General features: G+C 38.5%; 2 pseudogenes; both read right to left on the bottom strand.

The window, feature by feature from the left end:
• On the bottom strand, positions 1–2,568 carry LOC145609477 (receptor-like kinase TMK4 pseudogene; annotated as a pseudogene).
• A 75-nt stretch (positions 2,569–2,643) lies between these two features.
• Positions 2,644–4,258, bottom strand: LOC145609476 (lysM domain-containing GPI-anchored protein 2 pseudogene; annotated as a pseudogene).
• Between the last annotated feature and the right edge of the window lie 1,714 nt (positions 4,259–5,972).

Here is a 5,972-nt window from a genome sequence, read left to right as displayed (position 1 = left end):
TCATCTCGGACCAGAGAGAACAGAATCAGAAATTTCTGTTATAGGCTCAAAGGTCGGGTTTCTGTAGGTAACTGGGCTTGTCAAGGAAAATTCATCAATGTTCTCGAGAAATACTGAGCCCTCCAGAACTTTTACTACCGTTGACATAGAAGGCCGTCTTGCTGGTTCACTCTGCAAGCACCAGATTGCAAGTTTTACTGCCATTTCTATATCTTCAAAGTTTTGATGCATATTCTCAGAACATTTATCAAGTAGATCAAGTAATTTACTCTCCTCTATCTTCTTTTTCCTGCATGATTAGAGTGCTTTCTTCAGGGTGTGAGCAATCCAAATTCTTCCTCTCAAAAATTACTTCTAGCACCACAACTCCATAGCTGTAGACATCGACCTTTTCCGTGATCTTTCTGCCTAACCATTCAGGGGCAAGATAACCTCGAGTTCCCCTCATTTGAGTCAGAACATAACTTTGGTCCTTATCCATTAGTTTTGCTAGGCCAAAATCAGATAATTTTGCATTAAATTCCTGATCGAGAAGCACATTCTGGGGCTTTACATCTAGATGGGCTATACGCTTTTGACAGTCCTCATGCAGATAAGCAAGTCCCTTGGCAATATGCAGGATGATTTTTCTTTTAGTATCCCAAGGAAGGACATCTCTTGAATTGGTCTTGAAAATCCATTTGTCCAGTGAACCATTGCTCATGTGCTCATACACTAGTAAATTATGAACTTTTTCGGCACAGAATCCAACCAATTTCACCAAGTTGACATGGTGTATGCTTCCTATAGTCTGTACCTCCGCCAGAAACTCTTTCCTTCCCTGTCCAAGACGATCCAACCCTCTTAACAGCAATTTTGGTCCTGTTATTCAAGTTTCCTTCAAAAACAGTCCCAAAGCCACCTCCCCCAAGCTTTCGGAGCACATTAAAGTTATCAGTTGCTGTCTTCAAAGTGTGATAAGAGAACCTTAGTGGAGAGTCAGGTGCTAGATGCAAGAAACCCTCCCATTGCTCTGCATCTTCTTTCTGTTTTGCATTATGCCTTCTTTTTTTTAATACATACAGCATAACCCAGAATGAGACAATTGAAAATGTTGAAGCTGATGCTGCTAGTAGTATAGAAGTCTTCTTAGGAGTTTTTTTACTCGCACTAACAGTGCTATTGTTTGTGTTGTTTCCGATATTCTGATTGCCATAAGTGAGGGCAATCACAGTGGACTTAAAATGCGGGATTTCTCCTCTAAGATCATTGTTTGAGAGGTTTATTTCTTTGAGACTGTGCAAGGTTGTTAAACTTGCTGGTATGGTACCAGTCAAGTTGTTATTGTCGAAGTATAACTCACTTAGAGATGTCAAGTTTGCAAGAGCAGGAGATATGGTACCGCTGAATCCCTGCTTGGATAGGTTTAGTCTAATGATGCTTCCAGAGGCATCACAGGTTACATATGGCCATTTATTGCATGCATCATTACCCTGCCAAGCCTCAGCCAGCTTCAGAGGATAGCCCAGAGCTCCAGCAACCTCTAGCAATGTTGTCACTTGAGGATCACAAGCTCCTTGAACATCTTGACAGAATAGGTTTGTTGTTCCAAGAGTCACATCAGTACTGTCAGGGAAAGCTGGTAATGGGCCTTGGAGCTTGTTGTTCTGCAATGAGATGTTGACTAATCCGGGCAAAGACATCAAGGAATTTGGAACAACACCGGTTAATAGATTGTTTTGCAGTTGTAGATCGAATATACCAGTGTTGTTTGAAAGGTCAAGAATTGGGCCAGTAAATTTATTTCCTTGTAGCCAGACCTGCTTCAATAAGCTCATTTCTGCAAGAACATCAAGGGAGCCAGATATACCCATATGCTGATTTTCAAGCCACAAGTTCTGCATCTGGGTCTTATAAAGAGAACCTGGCAATGACCCTGTCAAATTGTTATATGATAGCCTCAGATTCTGGAAACTGGTGAGGGAGCCAAAAATATCTGGTATAGGTCCCATAAGATTGGCATTGCTAGCTTGGAAGGATACCAAAATTGTACTCAGTCAATTCAGCCGGGAAGGACCAAGGACTGAGATGTGGATTATTATCTAACGAGAGGGTTTTAAGCTGTTTAAGACCTGAAAAAATGCCATTAGGGACAGAAGTGAAGTTGTTGGAGTCAAGGTGTATCTCTCGGAGTAATTTGAGGTTGGCAAAGGATGGGAGAGGGCCGGAGAGTTGGTTGTTTTGGAGATAGATTGTGGTGAGCTGAGAGAGGGAGTTGAGATCAGGGGAAAGACTACCAGATATATTACGGGAGGGTAAGCTAATTGATTTGACAAAGCCATTGCTGGTGCAAATAATCCCAGACCAGATGCAGAAGTTGGAGCCATACCAACCTGATACAGGACTGAGTGTAGAAGTCAATTTCTTCAGAACTGCCCCATCGGCTTTAGATGAGAAAATAAGAAAGGAAACAGAGAAATAATTAGAACTGGTAAGAAAAAAGTACTTTAATAATGGGCAGCTTTGATTTGTTACATTTACATGTAAACCACTCAAATAATCATGATTAGGAATCCAAGAAGAATACATCAATTTTGTCACATACGGAATATACAGTCTTATTTTTGCTAAAATTGCCAAAATTACAATCTGATGACCTTTGTTTTATGATTCTTGATCAAGAACAATTTTATATGCTTTGTGAAGATATGGTCCTAGGAGGCAATTCTCCTCTAAATATGCTGAGAAATGAACAACCCAGTATTAGACATCGATACATTTCTTTACATAATCATAATCGATACGAAGAAACTTGGTCTTATGCAAGGAAAAGTGTCCCCTTAAAGCTAGGATCTAGCTGTTTATTGGGAAAAACATTGACTAAACTTGTATTGTTAATACTTTCCCCAAAGAAGAAAAATATGACTGGAAACTAATTTTCCTTCATCAAGTTTCTTTGAGATGATTAATTGTCAAACACTACCTACTTTTCCTTTGCTAATGAAATGCTAAAATAAAGCCAAGCTACTGTGCAGTGATGTTGAAGCAATGCATTAGCAATATCATGAAAATGCTGTATTGATCTTTCTGAAAGTTCATTATTATTCTTTAATTTTCTTATACCATATTAAGTTGTTAGGCTTGATTTCTTGATCAGGTGCTAGCTTTGTTGAACAAGTAGTAATAACTAATAAGAACTAGATCATTATCTTCTTTATTACTCCCTCTATCCCATAATACATGACACAGTCAAACATTGCACACATGTCATTATGTCAATGTACTAGTTTGACTTTATTTTTATATAATTAAATATTAATAAAAATTATTTTAAAAATTATATTATGAAACTTTATACTAAAACCTATCTACAACATATTTTATGATAAAATATATTTTTATTATGTTAGTAAAACATTATAGTCAAACCTAATGCTTGCATGAATAGTGAAAAAAAAAGTCCAACATCTCATGTATTATGAGACGGAGGGAGTAACAGAGAGAGAAAGCTGAAAGAATCACCTGTAGAAGGGGTAGCAAGGTTCTGGAGAACTTGACCTTTAAGAGGGACATCAACGACCTGACCAGCTTGGAGCTTGGAAGGCTCAGTTATGTTGTTTACGCTAGCTAAAGTTTCTGATGTGATCCCAAACTCCGCAGCAACCTGATCCAGAGTGCTCCCGGGTGGCATCACATGTGCATAGTGCACCACCTTCTGCCCCTCCACAATATCACAACTGCAGGGAAGTGGGATCCACAGCTTCGTCCCAATCGTTATATTATAGGGATCCATTGGATTGACAGCATTAATCTGCTGGTAAGTCACCAATCCTAGAAGTTCAGGATTTGACACATTTGCTGCCACCAATCCTGAGTAAACTTGGGTTGCTAAGTAGTAAAAAGTATCACCACGAACAACAGTGTGGATGGGGATCCTGTCTGAAAGACCAGTACCGTTGATGCATCTGCATGGGAAAGGAACCTTGACCGTCTGATTAGCCACTATGCTGTAGTCTTTAGGAGTGGAAGGAGGGAGAAGATTGACCCCTAGTAGGGAGGTCAGATCCTTAACCTGAAACAAGGATTGGATGTGGGCAAGTGTAGTGGTGTTTTGGGAGACGTAACCTACCAGGGCTTCACATGTAGCATTGTTGGTCATGCACTTGAAAGATGGCAATGAGTCTGTATCATTTAAGTGTTGAGCGGCGTAGGATACAGAAGCAAAGAGTAGGATCAGAGAGATTGATATGTAGTACTCAGGAACGTCCATCTGCTTCATTTTTGCAAGATTAGAATTGTTAGTTGTGAACTTGTGGTTTTGAGTTTAACAATATCTTAGCCTCTTAGGGTCTTGGGAATAGAAAATTCTACCTAAATTTTTTTTTTCTTTTACATTCAGCTAACAACTTCGAAAAGTATATTAATTGGACTAATACTTGGTGCATATATTGTGCAGTATATTGACTCAAATTTCCCTTTGAAAAACAATGAGGTTTTGACCTTGATAAAGGTGTCGTAATCAGCAAGATGGTGGTGAAGCCCATCATAGATTCACAGTCCTTACAATTATCAAGTCGAGTAGTTGAAGACGACATAATCAATTAACAAAAGATGAAGACTATAATAGCAAAGACAAAGAGCACCTGTACTTACAACTGCACAATATATAAGAGAAAAGAACGGCAATAAGCAGATAATCAACTAACAAGCACGGAAAAACGCAAGTAGAAAAGAACAGAGCATTTCTAGTCTAGATGGAAAAAAACCAAGGACTCACAACTGCACACTATCAGCTTACCTGTTCTGACGAATTCAAGTCAATTTGCAACGATAATGGTTTCGACATAACACTAGTTGTCTCCCTTCTGATCTCAACATACTCTCTCTCAGCTCAGCTCACCATACCTCCCTCGAGAACCATCAAAATTCACAATCTCCGGTCTTTACCCCTTTCCAACCTCACAAGGCTCACTTTACTTAAGTATAACCTCCAACAACTTCACATAATCACATCTGTTTCATATGAAGCCTTTTCAGGCCTTAATCGCCCCCAAATTTTCACTTGATCAGTTTGCGAAACCTAAGGCTATTATACAACAAACCAAAGCAGATTGAAAGGGAGACATGATACCATAAGCTAGCTCAAGAAGTATTAACAATAAGGATAGCTCTTCCTTGGTTATCAACACTGTATTATTTTCCCTTGTATTTTCATAACGCCATATCACTTTGAATCATTATTAGCACCATTAAATACCACCTTTCCCTCCCCCTCTTTCACCCTCGAAACTTCGAAGCTCGTCACTTTCCCACCTCGATGCAGCCCCTTGGACAACAAATCATCACTATCACAACAAGAATTACTAATTACAACAACTTTCTTAGCAAAACCCCAAGTATGGTTCAAAATTAATCTTAAAAAGCTCAACTCCATTCTCAGAGGCATTTCGTCGAACATGTTAACGGCAAAGCAAAACCCCTAAATCACCTCACTAAACATAAGGAAATTGGAGAAATTTCATGGAATTCTATATTTATTCATTATTTTAGTTAGAATTCTGGCGAAAATCCCAGCTATGGTAGCTTTCTCTCCTCATCTTTGCAGTTTCTTCAACTCTCTTTCTCTCTCCTAAAATTGAGGATTTTGAGGATAAAATCTTCATAAAATTGAAAATATCGCCATTTATTATGAAGGATAAATTTGTATGATCATTGAAAGATTAGGGATTATTTGATCAGTATGATTCAATCTGACATTGAAGAAAAATGGCGCGAATTTTCATAGTTGGAGAAGAGAATTTTGTTTGTGATTTTGGGTTGCAGCCAATCAGCCATTATGGTATTGTTGTCGTCTTGTGGATACTATTTTATAATGGATTGGATTATGGAGTACTCCTTTTGTCTCGGAAATTGTTTATGATAAAATTACTATACAAGGATTTAAAATAGCAATCCGGTGCAACACCCAAGCCAAACAATAGTTATTTTCATAA

This window comes from Chenopodium album, chromosome 23 (assembly GCF_948465745.1).
Source record: "Chenopodium album chromosome 23, dcCheAlbu1.1, whole genome shotgun sequence".
In the NCBI taxonomy this organism is placed as follows: domain Eukaryota; kingdom Viridiplantae; phylum Streptophyta; class Magnoliopsida; order Caryophyllales; family Amaranthaceae; genus Chenopodium; species Chenopodium album.
Note: the sequence above shows the minus strand (reverse complement) of the source record. Positions and strands in the feature narration are given on the sequence as shown.